At 38.6% G+C, this 19097-nt stretch overlaps 1 protein-coding gene across 36 annotated transcripts in view; it reads right to left on the reverse strand.

Moving 5' to 3' along the window:
* ANKS1B (ankyrin repeat and sterile alpha motif domain containing 1B) overlaps positions 1-19097 on the reverse strand; it is a 1184309-nt gene that overhangs the window by 146621 nt on the left and 1018591 nt on the right. For 11 of the 36 annotated variants that reach the window (XM_029204304.1, XM_029204305.1, XM_029204302.1 and 8 more), the window contains exon 1: positions 18734-19018. The exons of the other annotated variants lie outside the window; for them this stretch is intronic. The gene's annotated coding sequence lies outside the window, so the exon portion shown is untranslated. Of the gene's footprint in view, positions 1-18733; positions 19019-19097 lie in introns of those variants that run through there. 36 annotated transcript variants of the gene reach the window in all.

Below are 19097 nucleotides of genomic sequence, written 5' to 3' on the forward strand. Positions count from 1 at the left end.
AGGCATATTAAGGGTTACGGGATTCCAGTGTGGCATTCAAATCCAGCCAGTAATGTAACTATCACAACAGTGGCAGCCACTGAAAACCTGCACCATCCGTGGACTATGGACCACCCTTCTTCATCCTCAGCTTGGCCCTCTTATTCCTCTCCACATCCACTGAACCTCCAGCCTCTGGCGATTCTGCTTCCTTGCCTCTCTTTTAGACCCATCTTTACCTCTACGTTCCGTAGATGCTAACTTGGCTACAGCTCTCATTATTTTTTTTACCAGCATCACTCTCAGAGCTCAGTAACAGAGGGAAACAGAGACAGTTTCCTTGTCTCCATCTTGTCCTCCAATGTGCTCTCTCTGCTCTCAGAACAATCTTTCTGCAAAGCTGAACGTGTTAATTCTCTCTGTTTAAAACCCTCCAGGTGGCACTGTGTACAGCCCTGGAGGCTCTGGTCCCCTCTGACCTTTTAGCTCCTTCTCTTATCACACTCTGGCCTGACACACTTCAGTTCTCAGCAGCTCTTCAGTCTGTTTGCCTGGCACCTGGACAACACTGTCCACCTTCATTTGCTTCCTCCTTCAGGAGATGCAGATGCCATCTCCTGCAGGAAGCCTTCCTGGTCTTTCTCCTCTCCTTTCTGTTCCTTTAGTTTCTCTACTATGGCATTTATTGTACTCTACTGGAATTGTTTACGTGTTTGCAAATAAATAGTGGGAGGCAGGAGCTGTCTCACTGCTCTGTGCTCCCAGCCTGGGACACATAGCAGGTCCTCAGGTATATGCTGAGTGAGTGGACCCAGATCATCTACATAATCAGGGGCTGCACCCAATATCAAGCCAAGTCTGGGCTTGTGATCCAAAGCTCATTGGTTTTGTGAGCAGTGTACAGGAGGTAGGAATGGCCCACAAAAGAACCACAGGGATGACACAACCTAAACGTTGCTATAACAAGGTAGGGGATAACTGCTGTAGGCACCCGTTGGCCTGTGGCCCTTAAATTCAGCCTTCCTCAGCTCATCTGGCCTGGAATATGTTACAGTTTAGATCAAGCCTTGCAGAAACTGTAATAAAAACTGAAGGAGGGGCTGGTCTTTAAATACAAACAACAGAGGATGAGGAATGCAGATTGCACCAGAGTGACTCTTCCCAACTACAAGCATGATCACATCACACCTCTGCTTCACACCTCCCCATCATAGGAAGGCTGAAGTCTAACAGCCTCCTTTCTCTCCTCTTCCTCATACCCACCCACACTACATTGCTAGTGGCACCACGCACTCCTCTGTGCCTTTGCACATGCTGTTTTCTCTGCCTACAGTGCCTTCTTCCCTCATCCTCTTCTCAGGTTTTCCTGGTGAACTCCTGATCATCTTTAAAGTCTCATCTCAACTGTCACCTCCTCTGAGAAGTCTTCCATGAACTCTCTAGGTAGAGCTGAAATGCCTCCTTGATGCCTCCAATACACCTTGTAATCTACCATGTAATTGAATAGATTGTCTGTTTACATGCTGTTCCTTCCCCACATGGCAGGACTTAACACATTTTTGTATTCTGGGATACTAGCAGAATGCTCATCCCAGATTAAGAACTCAATAAATGGAGCTTCCCTGGTGATGCAGTGGTTAAGAATCTGCCTGCCAGTGCAGGGGACTCAGGTTCGAGCCCTGGTCCGGGAAGATCCCACATGCCGCAGAGCAACTAAGCCCGTGCGCCACAACTACTGAGCCTGTGCTCTAGAGCCCACAAACCACAACTACTGAGCCCGCGTGCCACAACTACTGAAGCCCACACACCTAGAGCCCGTGCTCCACAACAAGAGAAGCCGTCGCAGTGAGAAGCCTGTGCACCACAACGAAGAGCAGCACCCCCTCGCCACAACTAGAGAAAGCCCGCGCACAGCAACGAAGACCCAAGGCAGCCAAAAAAAAAAAAAAAAAGAACTCAATAAATTATCTGTTAAATTGAATCTGTTGAATTCACATGGAAGAGAACACTTACCGAAAGCCTGAAAAACTAAAGTGGTTATACTTTTGTGTTTCATTTGACTATAGGGAACATTATTAGAATAAACTAAAATGATCAAGAATGTGCAGAAAGACCTTCACAATCAGAAACTATGGGGATACCAAACTTTTTAGTTAAATAAACTGAACATAAGAGCAATCACAGAAAAGAATATTTAATGGCTTTAGGGTACAGGTAGAAATCACATGATATTTTTAGATTGCTTTCTTTAAAAATGCATCAAAGCATTGGCAAAAAGTCCAAAACAGGCTTTCAGAAGTGGTATTTTACAACAGGTATTTAAATTCTACTTTCACAGTGAGTTTATTCAGAGTAATTGTACAATAAAGAAAAGCACTTGGCCTTCGGGTCACTATGCATATATAGCTAAATAATGCAACTAGATGACAAGTAATTAACCAGAATAGCAACACGGCCAATCTAATGGGGCCAGTTTGGGTCTGAGTGGCTCATAAAAACACTATGTGGTTAAGCTATAGGCACCTATGAAGACGATGAGTTGCGGTCTACCTACAGCCTAACAAATCCCTCCTGAGACTAAAGAGATATGGAAAGAGCAGTCTCAGCGATGGGGCAGTATCATTGGAAGTTCTGCCCAGGAAGGAGTTGTGATGCCATCTTGATTCTTATTATCTAAAACTTCTAATGAGATAGGAACTACCTCCAAACAACTGATATCAACATTATCAGGTTGACCCTTCCATTACTAGAAATAATAGGAAAACAACATCAGTCAAAGCTTATTTTAAATCAATCTGAAGAAATACTTCCTGACCTATTATTACTGGGGTAGTACAACCGGTTGAATGTTTAGTAAGTGGAAACTAGTGGCAGAGGAAGTCCAAAATGGCTTTCTCCCTTCTTCTTTGATGACTTATACATGGTAAGCATGAGTGAATTAATAAAGGCACAAACAAGAAATATTATTTCTTTTTTAATGATCAAGAATTTTTTTTTTTGGTTGTTGTGTTTTGTTTTGGGGGATTGGTTTTGTTTGTGTTTGCTTGTTTAGTATATGAAGGCATTCTAGTTTTGTTAGGATTCAAGCTAGGAACAAGAAGGCATCCTTTAAGAACTGTTTATCTACCCTTAGCTTTATCAAGAAGAATCTAGCAAATGTCATACTGGCTAATGGGGCAACAATTAACTTTTTATTTTAGATTTTTAAGTGAGAGATAAAACAATATAGCCATTACACACAAACCTGTCCCCCAATCTCCAATATTATTTATTCTACACATATTCACTGAACATAAATACTCTAGGCCTAGGTGGGAACGTGAAGGGTGCCTGAAAGCCTAAATATATTTATCCATACTATGTGGATTAACGATTATTTTTAAGGATTTAAAGATTATTTTATGGCTCTTCTTCTCAGAAGACCCTCAGATACTGTAGCTTATTTATTTTATACATAGTAGTTTGTACCTCTTAATCCCCTACCCCTATGGTGTCCCTTCCCCCCTCCTTCCCCCCATTGGTAACTTTTGTTATATTCATTTGTTTAGTTTATTTTTTAGATTCCACATATAATTGATAATGTACAGAATTTCTCTTTCTCTGTCTGACTAATTTCACTAAGCATAATGCCCTCCAGGTCCATTCATGTTGTTGCAAATGGCAAAATTTCATTCTTTTTTATGGCTCAGTAATATTCCATTGTAGATATACACCACATCTTCATCTGTTGATGGACACGTAGGTTGGCTCCCTATTTTGGCTATTGTAAATAATAGTGCTATGAACATTGTGGTGCATGTATCTTTTTGAATCAGTGTTTTCGTTTTCTCTGGGTATATGCCTAGTAGTGGGATTGCTGGGTCGTATGGTAGTTCTATTTTTAGTTTTCTAAGGAACCTCCATACTGTTTTCCACAGTGGCTGAACCAATTTACATTCTCACCAACAGTGTACAAGGCTTCCCTTTTCCCCACATTCTTGCTAACATTTGTTTTGACTATAGCCATTCTGACAGGTGTGAGGTGATACCTCATTGTGGTTTTGATTTACATTTCCCTGATGATTAGCAATGTTGAGCATCTTTTCTTGTGCCTGTTGGCCATCTGTTATGTCTTCTTTGGAAAAATGTCTATTCAGGTCTTCTGCCCATTTTTAAAAGGTTTTTTTTGATATTGAGTTGTATGAGATATTTATATATTTTGGATATTAACCCCTTATTGGTCATATCATTTGCAAATAGTTTCTCCCATTCAGCAGGATGTCTTTTTGTTTTCTTGATGGCTTCTTTTGCTGTGCAAAAGCTTTTAAGTTTAATTAGGTCCCACTGATTTTGTTTCCTTTGTCATGGGAGACAGATAAAAAAAATATTGATATGATTTATGTCAAAGACTGTTCTGCCTATATTTTATTCTAGGAGTTATATCGTTTCTGGTCTTACGTTTAGGTCTTTAATCCATTTTGAGTTTATTTTTGTATATGGTGTGAGAAAATGTTCTAATTTCATTCTTTTACATGTAGCTGTCCAGTATTCCTAGCACCACTTATTGAATAGACTATCTTTTCTCCATTGTATATTCTCGCCTCCTTTGTCATAGATTAATTGACCCTAAGTGTGTTGGTTGATTTCTGAGCTCTCTATTCTGTTCCATTGATATATGTGTCTGTTTTTGTGCCACTACCACACTGTTTTGATTACTGTAGCTTTGTAGTATAGTCGGAAATCAGGGAGCATGATACCTCCAGCTCTGTTCTTCTTTCTCAAGACTGCTTTCGTGCTCTCTCTCTCTCTCTCTCTCTGTGTATGTATGTATATATATATATATATATCTCAATCAACACTCTTGTTGGCCAGAGCACCCCCTTGAGAGATGATGGTTCATATGAGGATGCCAAAGCCAACAGATCTGGAAACAAGTTATTTTCCCATCTTTTATACAAGGGGACTTACAACACATAAGTAGTTTTGAACAAAAAAAAAGTTTTTCATGCCTTGATTTTTTTTTTTTTTTTTTCATGCCTTGATTCTTATGCTTCTTTAAAAGCAGAGACCAAGAACAGATCAACTGAATTGGCATCACACTGCACAGATTGTCTGTGGGAGTGGCACCCTGGGGCAATGCAGAGGACAACTGGAGGCCACAGTCAGCCACTCTAGGTTTGCTTTGGGCTTTAAGTTCTTGTCCTGGCTATAAGTTTTCAGATCTGTTGGTTTGAAAGCAACACTCATGGTCCTAACATTGGTTCTGTATTGATATTTGGTGGCTAAGGATGAAAGAAAATGTCTCTCACAAATATAAGAACTATCAAAAATAGCAGCTAGAGGTTTATTCAGCACCTGCTGTGCATAAGAGGGCTATCCATCTACCTGTCTGTCCAACCTCTTAGTCCTCAGAATAACCGTGCAAGGTAAACATCATGACTGTTTTACAGATGAGGAAAATAAGGCTCTGAAAGGTTCAGTTTGGTAACTTCCCCAAAGCACACACAGCCAATTAGTGGTGGAGGTAAGTCGCAATTCGGGGAATCACAAGCACTCCCAAGCCCATCCTTCCTCACCATCCTTCAGAAGAAATGAAGCAACTTGTACCAAGTGTTCTGTTGACATATAATAAAAATTTAAACTTTTTGCTCTTCCTCATTTTTCTTTATGTATTTCTGCTGCTTTCTCTTCCTTTCTCTCCCCCCCTCCCTTTTTTCAATTCCTATCCCTCCTATGATTTTGTGGCATTTGATAAACCTCAGTTGAAAATTCTTTAAACAGTGTCTGAGGGTGTTCTGAGAAAAAGAGCCATAAAATAATCAAGAGCCATAAAATAATCTTTAAATCCTTAAAAATAATTATTAATCCATATAGTATGGATAAATATATTTAGGCTTTCAGGCACCCTGAATATTGGACAAATAAATTCTCTTGGAATCTTCATAGTCACACACACACACACACACATTAGAATCATTTTTTAAAATCAGAAATGACATTTGCCTTTGAAATGATTATTCAGTATTAGTCTCATCCTCAGCTAAAATTCCCATAATGCCTGGGTAAACAAAACGGGAGGTGAACACTAGATTATTCGGCTTTTTTCTTTTTTGCACAGTGTGATAAACGATGATTAAAAGTATAAAATATATGTTAACAATACAAAACAGAACCAACTCCAATGCTCTGCAGAATGTAGCTTTCATATCCTAGGATGCTAATCTGCTGACAAATCTATGTGTTATTTTCTATGGCCACAGAACCCTTTTTAAAAGTAAGTAAAGCCTAAAAATGAGACAATAACAGCTCATATTTAGGTTTACCTAGTTTCTCTATAGGAGATAGGCTCCAGTATTGAGAGAGAGAAAAAAGATTTCCATTAAAATCATTTAAAATGATACAGCAACAATAATCACAAAGACACACAGGATGACGAAGAAAGTCCATTCAAGTAATGTGTCTAAAATAAGACACAAAAGAAGGTAGCAATCACATGGAGTTGGGTTTTGGTAACAATATGACAATCAAAAATAAGAATATGAAATAAATCAACCTTAACTGGAATTCACAAGTTCACCTAGCTTAACAAGATGGATAAGTTTCTAAAAGTTCTGTATAAACACAGGTTTGTTTTTTTCTCCCAAAATTACTATGAGAAAGATAAAAAAAACCTAATGAAATCTTGCAGTGAGTTTCCCTATAAGGAGAGAACTACTGTTATATGGCAAACAGACATCTGCTTCGACTCCCTGCCTGAAATGATTTAAAAATTTTTGTATAATAAGTGATGGCTTGTATAACAGAATGTTTTCTAAAAACTAGGCAAAACTGTATGTCACTGAGAATATGAAAAGTGGAGAAATCAGAGGGCTGATTTCCATTTCACTTTTGGTATTTAAATGCCATAGTGATAACTGAACACTATAAAGAGTCAAATAAATTACTGTTTAATTGTCTTGAAAATAGCTCGGGCCTTCAGTCCACAGTAAATAAAATATACGCCTTGCCTGTGGTTTACTCAAGACTACAGAAATTCAGAATCATTCCAGGTGGCTTTTATAGCTTTCAGGCAGCGAGAACTGTATTTTATTGAATGCAGGCATTTAATTAGTAGGTATTATTAAAGCACAATTTTCCGTATTAAACTATTTTCTATATAAACTAGCTTCCTGGTGTGCTGACTTGTAAAGACAGGGTTACCTTGAGTTCTCCCAAGAGACAGGTAATAACTCATTTTTGTCTCTGTAATTTCTGATTCTACAGAAAGCATTCTTTCTGCTGTATCAAAAAATAACTTGTGAACAAATAATCTCCAAGAACTTTCTTATGTCACTGTCCTATAAACTAAATCTTTTAAGACAAACCTGAATCCTAACATTACCTATTGTGATATTTCTTATGCTACAAAGGAAACTGTACCATAATTTTGAATTATCCCATAGCTGATGTACTAATTACAGCCACTCTACCACAAAAGTGCAATGCTCAACAGATACCTTTTCTCCATTACAGTATAAAATAGCCTTTTGACTTTTAGTTGAAAAGACTGTGACAAATGACTATTAACTCAGTGGATAACTTCTATATAATAATCATCCAAATTTACCAATATAAATGTCGGGAGGAAAATGAATTTGGAATAAGCATATACTTCACGTTTCCTGGCATATACTAAGAAACATTCAAGCAAATAAATCCACCTGATTAAAGGCAAATATTGTGAACAAAATCCACAAAGAGTGGAAAGAGATTTTTTCCTTCCTTATTATGGAAATTTACTGGTTATAATACTTAAATTGCAGATCTTTTCTTTTTTTTTTTTTTTTTTTTTTCTTTTCGTGGTACGCGGGCCTCTCACTTGTTGTGGCCTCTCCCGTCGCCGAGCACAGGCTCTGGATGCGCAGGCTCAGTGGCCATGGCTCACGGGCCTAGCTGCTCCGTGGCATGTGGGATCTTCCCGGACCGGGGCACGAACCCGTATCCCCTGCAATGGCAGGTGGACTCTCTACCACTGCACCACCAGGGAAGCCCCCAGATCTTTTCTTTAATTGTAACTTTTGTTAAAAGATCTCTAACAACACACCATTGCTGATTATGTAACATTGGTGATGTGCAGCTATGATTTCTCCCCTCTGTACCAAAAGACAAAAAAAATAATAAATTTGGATAATGTTTTAAAATAACAATTCTTCTAAATACTTCTAAATCAACTGCTACTTCTCAGTGTACAGCTAGATCTCCTGAATGATTATAGTACGAGGAATGACAAGCAATATAAAGAATATCAATTTTCACAAAATTCAAACTTGATAACATATGAATGGACCCCACAGAAGAACAAAACATCCCTCCCAGAAGATGTACAGCATAATTAATCAGAAAGGTGTGGCAATGCTTTTGATTGTGATCAGCCACCTGGAAGGATTATCAAATAAACAACCTAGCTATTGCTTCTTTGCTAGCCAACTGATCATTCTTAGTGGCAAATATTAATAATGCTTTTGAGAAAGATTAGAACAAAACTAGCTTTGTGAACTACTGCACACTTTCTTGCAAATGCACAGTAGATAAATCAACAGTTTAATCATGATCAGTACAGCATACTTTAATATATTGGATATAAACAACTGTCACTAAAAAGTCATCTGCTGTGTGTTCAGACAAAGCTATAGAGATCTGCCTTGTTACCTAGCAACTGGGCAAGTAACTGCCATACTGCAAAAAAAAAAAAAAAAATCCTTATTTTTTAGGTAAAGTGTGACCAAAAGCAGAAGGGGAGGTATGTTTGGGATGCAATCCTAGTCGACCAAAATCTCCATCATTTACTGGTCAACCTTTGTGATATAATGGTTCATTTTCCCCTGACTATAAAAGAGTCTGTTACCATTTGCTTTGGTTAATAAGATCATTAAAACATTTTTACGTTTCTTGATAAAATTGTACAATTAAAGATAAATCGTGCTGAATTTTAGAGCTAGAGGGAACACTGGCTTTACAAATGAGGAGGCTAAAGTCCTGGGAGATTAAGTAGCTGAAAGCTGCGTGACTATACAACTTCTTAAAAAAGTAAATATTATGTAAAGTGTTTAGAACAGCACCTGTCACACTGAAAGGATTATGTGTGTTTCATACTGCTGATTTTTATTACTGATGGAGTTGGCTCTAGAATTTGTTTCCTAATTTCCAGAACAGTATCCTTTTCATTAAGCACATTCCCTCCAAACATAGCAATGCTTTAAAATGTACAATGTACATCTACTATAAGCAAAAGCTATATTTTAATTGTAAAAGTATGTATTAAATAAAAATGTATATATAGATTCATTTTGAAAGAAAAAATTGAGTCTTCATAACTAATAAGTTATATATTTAAAATTTAATCTTTATCATCCTCAAATACAGATAATTGATGTGGTAAGAGCGAAAAAGCAAGTCTAAACCATCTTTGAAAGGCAGTACTTTACTGTGTTACTGTGTAGATCTAGAAGTATAAAATTTCCCATCTTTCAAAATGTTCCCTGACCTACATTTCTCACTAATTCATACCAAACATTAACCTGATACATTTATACTGAAAGATTTCAGACATTTGTCAGATTGAGAAGAGTTTACACTGAGCCTGAAGAGTCCACACACCCACACATCCTGATTAGTACATATTCATTATACATTTCCCAATATTATATTCTCTCTCCCTAGGTGATCTCATCCAGGCATGTGCTTTTAGGTACCACCTATATGCTGAGCATCTTTCCCCTGGGTTTCAGGCTAGTAGATCCAACCACCTGCTTGACATTTCCACATGGATATCAAGTTTCTTAGATTTAAAATGCTTAAAACAGAACTCTTGATTCCTTCTCCCAACACTGGCCCAATCTGTTCATCACCCACCCAGTTGCTAAGGCCAAAAATTTAGGCATCATCCATAACTCCTCCCTTCCCTTCATCTTTCAGATTAATTCATCAGCAAGACATCTAAATTCTATCTCCAAAATATATCCCAGAGTCTGATTTAAGATGGCAAATTTAAACTGCCTCACAGAACTTCCCTTCCCAAATACCCAACAAAATGTGGAAAAAAAATAGTAAACAGTATGAAAAAAATACCAACAGTAACCAATCAAGGAAAGGAACATAAACAAATATAAACAAACTTCAACACTGGCAGCCAAGGAAAGAAAGAGAAGATTCCGGAGCAGGATGAAGAGGCACAGTGTTGCTTGATTCCCAACCCTGTTCTCACTGCCCAGAGAGTCAACAAAACTCTGAGAATTCTCAGTAATAACCCTGAATTTAGAGAAAGCACACACTCAGTGAATATCCTTATCTGTTTCCTCTCTCTATGGAGGAGTGATGGAAACATGTGAAATGAGAAAAAGGGAGTAAAGGGCTGACTCCATGGAATTGAAGACTCCAGGGCTGCCCACTGTGATAAGGAGACCCATGAAGTCCTAGGTTACCTCCAGGGTAGCTGCCAGCTCATATGGAACCCTTTAGTTGATTATAAAAAGACTGTCCTTGGTATCTCCCACCTACCCCCTCCCAGTTTGGTGAAATGAATGCTGATAACAGGGACATTCTGCAAAACCTGAGAAGGCAAAGCCCTGGAAACATAATCAAGGCTGCACAGGGCATGAGCTACCTCTCTCCACGATTTCTACCTCCCTTGGCAACTCCCTCCCACTTCAGAAAAGTGGACAGGTCCAGGCAGTAAAACATAGCTCAAAGAAAAAAATCAAACTGGTCCCCCAAAAGGTGGGAAGTGATCTAAGGAGTTACTTACAGCACGTCTGGGCAAAGCTCCCCAAGCACCAGCCAGATGAAAAAAAATAGCAAGGCAGATATGCAAGGAAGGGAGGAAGGAGGAAAGGAGAGAAGGAGAGAGGACGAAAGGAAGGAGGGAGAGAGGAAGGAGGGAAGGGAAGAATATAAAATGCAAGGGTCATAGCATGAGGAAGCAAATCTAGAATAAATTTATTCAAATAAGAGGAAGGACCTCCTCACACAAACTTTCTACTAGAGAAGAATGATTTCAGTAAAAATTGAAGCTAAAGACAGAATAATGAAACAAATGAATGAGATGAAAAGAGAGATTGTGGACCTAATGAAACTATTTAAGGACCAAAGAGCATCATTTTAGAATCAATCAATAAATTAGAAACATCAAGAAACAGAGTAGACACTTCTGAAAATGGAATTACTAACACAGAGGAAAGGATTGACATAATCACTGTGAATGCTGGTGAAAATGACAAAAAGATTAAAGTATAAAGAAATTAAGAGATATGGAAGAGAGACAGAGATGATCCAAAATAAGGATAATTGATGGCCCCAAAGTAGGTAACAATACAAATGGAAAAAAATGTATAATAAAATATATGATACAATGTCAGCAGATTTAAAGAGCACACTGTATTGCAGAAAATTCTGACACAGAACATTCAACAAGACATATCCTAGCTATTCTACTGAACTATGAGGATGAAGAAAGAATTCTTTGCTATCCAGGCAGAAAAAGCAAACACCTACAAAGGGTGGCTTCAGACTGCACAGTAATAGTGAATGCTACTCAACAATGGGGTAATGGCTGCAAAACTATAAGGGAAAGAGAGCACAACACAAGAGTATTATACTCAGCCTCAATGTTGTTTCAATTATAAAAGTAACAGAAAGATACCCTCGAATATTAAAAAAACAAAAACAAAAACTCTCAGAAATGCAATAGCTACAAGTCTTTCTTGAAATAAGAACAGAAAGCAATTGACAATGACATCTAGGCAATTAAGAGATGAATCAAAGAACTCATTTAGAAATGGAGAAGCTATACTAAAGGACTGGGAAACACTGGGTCAATTTGAATAGAAGAATTTATATTAAATAAGCTTAGTAATTATGATTTTATGATTACATAATAGCAAGCATTACAACATGATCAATATAAATTAATTAAAATTATTAGCTGAGGAGAGGAGATGGGTGATAATGTACTTAAAGCTGGAATATGTAGTTTAAAAAGCATAATAATTGCAACCCTGAGGTGGATTTACTGTAAAGCTACTTAAGTTTCAAGGCCTTTCACCTACATGGGTGATTTGTTTTTCGTTGGCCCTGGGGGTGGTCACAGCAAAGCATTCACATGATCATGTTTTTGTAAAATATACTCTGTTTTCTTAAAGAGGAGTCCCAACTTGTAATAACCTTCTTACAAAATCTCAATCCACTCCTGCTCAAACCTCTTAACATTTTTCATTTCTCTTAACCATAGACATTTAATAACCGTTAATCATAACCATTTCTCTTAAGCATAAAGGGAGATCTTTTAGGAAATAACCTGTAGGAAGGAGAACTTTGTTTGAAGTTCAACAGTTATTTAGCTTTTCTTACTTCCATTTTTTTATGCTGTTAAACATAAGAAAACAAATTTTAATACTTTTTATTTAGAAATAGCATCTCCAGTATGATTCCTTATTGCCATTACCATAAAAGTATCAACATTTCTTTCTATTCATGCATCCATCTACCAATCCCTCTGTATATATGCATAGAAACATGCCTTAAATGATATTAGTCTAATGTTAAAGATGGTTATTTCTGGGTGGTGGGGTTTAGCGTAATTTAAAAATTATAGTATTTTTATTATGTGCATCGCCTGAATTATGTCTTATGATCAAATATCAAAATACAAAAAATAATGTGGTGATTATTTTTCCTTAAAAAATGCCAAGACATTACTTTGGATGGTGAGAACTGTGAGAATTGTTATTTTCTTTTTTGTATTTTCCTATATTTGTAGAACTTCACAAAAGCTTTTCACAATTTGACACTCCGAATCTTCCCACAGCTCTTCTTTGTTAACTGTCACTACCCTAGCCCAAATCTCTATCAATTCTCACCTGGACTATTATAATAGCCTTCTATGTGGTTCCTCTATGTCCGTTCTGCCTCTGGTTTTGTCCAGTCTTCCCACGGCAGCCAGTGTGTTCTTTCCAAAGGTAAAGCTGTTGTACTTCTGCTTTAAATTCTCCATTTGCTTCATGTTGCTTTTAGAATAAAACCCAAACCCTTTGCCATGACCAGCAAGGCTGACCTGAGTGGGCAGGGACCCAGGCACACTGTACTGCTCTCTGTTACCCAAACATACTGTGACTGTCCCCCAAGGGCGCTTAGGTGAGTGGGTACCTTTGACTGAATGCTCCTTCCCCAGGTTTCTCTGCATGGCTGGTTCCTGCTCACCATTCTCCGTTTGACGGACACCTTCTTAGGGAGACCTTCTCTGAACAACTTTTTAAAAGTAGCATCATTCCCCTCCAGAACACCCTCAAGCACTTCACCCTGTTATATGCCCTTCACAGCACTTACCACTGTCTGAGATCATCTTCTCCATTTATTTATTTACTTGTTTTGTATTAAACTTCCCCCATTAAATATGTGCTCTACAAAACAGAGACCTTGTCTATTCTGTTCATCATTATATCTCCTGCCCTAACAACAGTGCCTTGAAGACAGTAGACATTCCGTAAAAATTTCTCAAGTGAATGAATTGAATACACACAGATACTGTTTCTCAAAGGGTTGTGTTGGCAAATCTCTTTTAGGTCAGTTGTTTAGAATTCAGAATGCAAATTCCTTCAACTAAGCCACAGTATAAACAATAATTAAATATTAGGGTTAGAGCCCACGAATGTCTACTGGGCTAAAATTCTGTATATATGCAACAAAAATTCTAGAAAATAGATTCTAGAAAATAAAATTTTTTCTAGAAAAATCAAAAATACTAGAAAATCAACATGATGAATTATCACTGGCATAATATACAATTTAAAAGAAATATTTTAATTTATTTAATATGAACAAATTACAATTATTATTTATCTTTCATATTGGTGGAGACATTTATGGATATTCTGAAGGGGGCTTCAGGTCCATTTTCAAGGGCTGTAGAGCTTCCCGGTCCTGGTTTTTTATTCATAGAACTTTAAAATTTATAGATTTCAGCTCCTTTGATAACAGACATAACACTGTTACCACCCTAAATACTTATCAGCCATGACTTGGGTCACTGTATCAAAAACGTAAAAGAGGAAATAACAGATTTTCTGGAGGTTTTAGTAGTGAGAAACCTAATGAAAGGGATTAAAGAGATTATGTGATTTGAAAGATACCTGAGCTAAGAGCAGTGAATGAGAGGAGAGAAAAGGTCAGTGATGAGTGGTCAGGAAAAGAAGGGGAAAAAGTTTCTTCTGTTAGCTACTAGGAATTTGCATCTTCCAAGACAGCTTGGTTCCTATCTGGAATAGCTCTGGGGATGTAAAAGGAGGGAGAGCCAGTGTGTAAATAATGTTGAAACTTGGGAGGGACTATTTATTTCTAATTTGAAGCTTTGTACCAAATTTGGTTTGGCATGAGTGTGCACGACTGATCTACCAGTAGGGTGAAAAAAATAGCATCACTCATATCAAGAGTACCAACTAAGCCTTGGGAAATATTTAGGACGCAATGCCAGACCTTTCATTCCAGAGAGAAAGCTATACTACTAGAAAACAATTTGAACCAATTATTTTTACACTAAATTGACAGTTAAGATAGAAAAAAACCGTATTAAGAGCCAAGAGATGCTGCATATGGTCTGCACATCTTTTCTGAAGAAATGAATGATGGAGATAAAGAGGAGCAGCTTATTTTTACAGTTACATTTTGTATTTCTGGAAAAATAACTACAAAATGGTCATGATTTCTAAACATCAGGAAACGAGACTTTTATGAACATTACACAACACAAAACATACCACCTGCTGCAATTACGACTATGTGCAAGTCACGCTCAAGCCTTAATTGAAACCAAAAACAGACCATAAAACTTATAGTTACAAAAAAATTCTTCTAACTGAAATGTGCTCAAATGACAGGATGCTCAAATAGTCTTAAAATACAATTTTCTCCTGCCAAGTGTCTTAGTTTTCACAGGGTCACAAAACCTAGCCCTGACCAATGTTATAAGAGCTACAGAACTGAGTATCACTTAAACATATGGCCAAGCAGTGCTGAGACTGTGCTGGGGTTGCCCACTGATTTCTGTATGCTTCAAAGGTGGCTGTCTATAGTGACAGAGGGGCTGGAACGTGGTAAACATGGGTATCTGGACAATCTCAACGCAGCCATTGATTTTCCAGAGCATGTTCTTGTGGTTAGTCTTGTGAAGTAAGTCATTTCAGTTTAGTTACCTTAATTCCAAACCCCAAAGAGACGTATCCACAAAAGCCATTTATAGAAAAATTCTGTTTTGAGATTCACCTAAAAACACACTATAAAGCATTTAGTAACAGAGAGGATCAGAATATGCAGTTTTGCTTCTTCCAGATCAAATCTTGTATTGATCTTCTCTGCACTCCTTCCTATTCCCATATGAGAAAACTACCAGTAAATACCAGAATCGGGAGATACTGCCTAAACATAAAATTTTTAAGGGAATTAATTTTGAATTTTCTTCTAAACAAACTATTCTCACAGTTTTTTAAAGAAAAAAAAGACTCAGCTTAATCATAGTTTGACTTCTAAAAAAACCGTCTCATGATTTCATGGAGAGAAAGCAAAAATCAGATGAACAAGAATCGTTTTCAGATCACACTAGAATTATAAGAAAGGCTAATTTTTACATGAAAATTCCATCTACATAAAAATAGATTTCTGGAACAATGCATTATTGACAGATATGTGGGAAGATAAATGCATTCATGTAAATGTTCTTTCTCAAGCAAATTATTAAATATATTGACAGCATTGCACTTTGAAAACAATCATTTTAAAGAAATCAAATATTAATACAAGAGTAAAGACATCACAGCTAATGTACTCTTTCACTTAAAGAAATACACATGCAACACTTTTTCCAAGGCTTACTGCTATCCACTGCCATTAAATTCCACCGCAAACACTTATGCTTTGTTACTGGCTATTGTCCATGAAAGGAAAAAAAAATAGGTAACCAATAAATAAATCTGGTTTCTGTTCATACTTCTGTTAATTACTGGTGGCTTATGGAAGACCTTGTACTTTGATTACTGGTAGTGGCACTTGTAAATGCTAAATCTGAATTATTGCTATAAATCCAAAATGTATAAAAATCAAACATGCCTATGGTAATACAAATGTTTTACTGATGACCATTAATGACTTCAGTCAAGCAGAACTCCTAATTAATTTTGCTAATTGTTCATTCTTCCTGGGACATTAACTGGCTTGATGGATATTAATGTGACATATGTTGACATTAGCATCTGGTTAGAACTAGGGACATCAGTAAACTCTACCCGGTGTTTATACAGACTCTGCCAATGCTATAAACACTGATAATGCCAAAACATTTATTTCAATATAATATTTAAAGAACATGTCTGCCTTCCATTTAGAGAAAGGATAAACCTGCTTCAAAACACATGGTGCTCAAAAATCCTCATTCAATGAATGATGCAATGAGTATGAGTTAATAATAAACTGGTAAACATTTGCCAACATTTAAAAGAGGACAATAACATCGCAAATGATTATTGGGAATGCCTTTCCTGAACAATGTCTGCTAATTTTTACTCTATTTAGAATATGTACAGTAACTTTAAACAAATACTACTATTTTAAAGAAAGCCATTCCCTAACATTTCAGACCAATTATACCATACGCAGTAAATTAACAGAAAAGAAATGTATCAGAATTCAATACATGTATACAAATTTAGTTAAACCTGCAAACTTTTAGATTGATACTAACTGTCCAGTGATTATAATTTTAAACTGCTGACAAATAAATGTACTTACAAAGTTTTGTTAAAAATTAGTTACCCCCAAATATCTTATTAAATATTGTACCATGCTGTATCTATATTTCAAAAGTATTTTAATGGAGATTTGATCTCCAAGTAGAGGTGAGATACTTTGTTCTCTTTCTCTGGTCCCCCTTTGGGGAACTGTAATGATACAGAGTCGCTCATTCCTCATACATGGATATATTATCACTCTACTGTCACTGATTAAGAAGAAAAATATTACTTCTACTAAAAGTGCCAAAGTGCTTCAAGCAAAGTAACTCTAATGCAGTAAAATTAAGTTTTGGCAATTAGCAACTGCAGGAGGAAGTTCCTATCCTTGAGCAAGGAGCACTGACTCTTCACTGCTTTTATCCAACATTATTATTTCCCCCTGCATTCTGAAGTTAAAAAAGTCTTTGTAACGATGTTTTTTAAAATACGTCACAAAGTCGCCCAGGTAGCATGAATCTGTTTTAATTTCATTTGTACCAGTTACTCCTTTCTCCTCCATCTGAGTCCAGGAGGATCACTGCAACCACACCAAGCACTATTCAGGACTGACAGGGTGGAATGACAGAATGGCACACTTGTGAAGTCTTTCTTTGCAGTGGGACAATGCCAGCACCAGTCATTATAGTGTATTCTGTCACAGAGCCATCGACACCACGGACTCAAATAACCCAGACACCAGTGGCATCTCCTTGCCCAAGCTCATCTGCTGAGTACAAAGAACACAGGTTTGGAAGGAACCTCTGGGAGGTTTCCTAATCTCCTTTTCTCTCTCCCTTCCAGCTCCAAACAAGCTCAGAACTGGCTCCAAACTTCAACGTGAAGCTACCCTAGTGTAAAGACTCCCAGAGAGATTTATAGACTCCTTTGGTAATCGTGTCAACGTTGAGGAAAGTCTTTATGTTGTACCTAAATTCCTCACGTTGCCTTTCCATGCAAGAGTCCAAGTAGCAAGTATCCTAATCTAGTAAGTGTTTAAGAATCGTTTAGGACCCCAAAGCTCACATGCCTTCGATCTACCCATATATGTTGGGTGCTTATCTGCAGCCTGGGGGCTGAATTTTTAGCCTCCTAAAACTAACATCTCAGTCGCTCAGGGAGGAGAAATGATAACTGCAGCGAGAACGATTCTTCCTGGACAATCTCTGAAAATGTAAAGCCTTCCTGAGCTGCCCATTTGTTTTAGGGGCTCATGTTTGTAGGTGGCTGGTTTTCTTGGAGGGAAGCAGCAACGACAAAAACCCTCAAACCGCGGCGGTGGCAGCATCCTTATAAAAACAACATCTTGTTTGCCTTTGGCAAGTTTTAGCCTGGAGTAAAATTACACCCAAGTTGCAACCACCGAAATTGGGATGTCAATGGAAATGTTGATCCGACCTTCACGAAAGCAGCAAATTGCAGTCTTTGCTGCTCTAATACAGTTCGCCAAGGCGTAGAGTGGTTAAGTCCAAGCCCACTTTCCCCTCCGATTAATAATGTATAAAAAATACGAGGAGAGAGGGCACACTCAACAGCAACCCTTCCAGGGTCTGTTTTTCCAGCTACTCCTCAAAAGTGACTCAAAGCGCACCTGGAAATTACATGGATTGGTGTGGCTTTTTAATACTGAAGACAAATGACCTTTGGAAAATATCTACTCGTGAAAGTCAAACCATTTGGAAAGACATCCGGCAATTTACCGCTTCAAACTCCTTGCAACCCCGAAGATGAGGAAAGGAAAGGGAAAATGCGCCCAACCCGAGAGAGAAAAACAATAACCAAACCATGTTTTTTGAGGGGGAAAAAAAACCAAAAAAAGGCCCACACAGTGGAGACCGCCAGCCTGGCTGCAACAAATGCCCTTATCGCAGCCTTTCCGGATCTCCGACCCGGCTTCCTTTTTTTCTCCCGCAACCGCATCTTGGCAAGCTGGGGCCGTGGACGGGGTAGCTGTACCCCACGCCGCCCGCAGTCACGCCGCTACTCACCCGAGCCCCTCGGCACTAGCGACGGCAGCGGTCGCGGGCTGGCTGCGAGCCGGGATCCGCGAGGGCTGGCGGGCTCTGGCCCCCGAGGACGCGGACATGTGGCAGGAACCTCCGCTCCCCTAGCCGTTGCCTCTGAGCATCTTTCTGGGCACCCCCAGCGAATGCGAGCCGCGAGGCGAGGGCGAGCGCGCCGAGGAACGGGGCGGAGAGGCGCCGAGCCTGGCCGCGCCGCGCCGAGCGCCGGGCTCTCCCGGCGAGGTCCCCGGGCCCGCGTGCGCGCCCCCCGCGGCGCCCCCCACCCCGCCGCGCGCCCTCGCACGCGCCCGGCCCCCGCTGGGGGTGCCCAGAAAGATGCTCAGAGGCA

This window comes from Monodon monoceros, unplaced genomic scaffold (genome assembly GCF_005190385.1).
Source record: "Monodon monoceros isolate NGI ecotype Baffin Bay Population unplaced genomic scaffold, NGI_Narwhal_1 Super_Scaffold_6, whole genome shotgun sequence".
NCBI lineage: Eukaryota > Metazoa > Chordata > Mammalia > Artiodactyla > Monodontidae > Monodon > Monodon monoceros.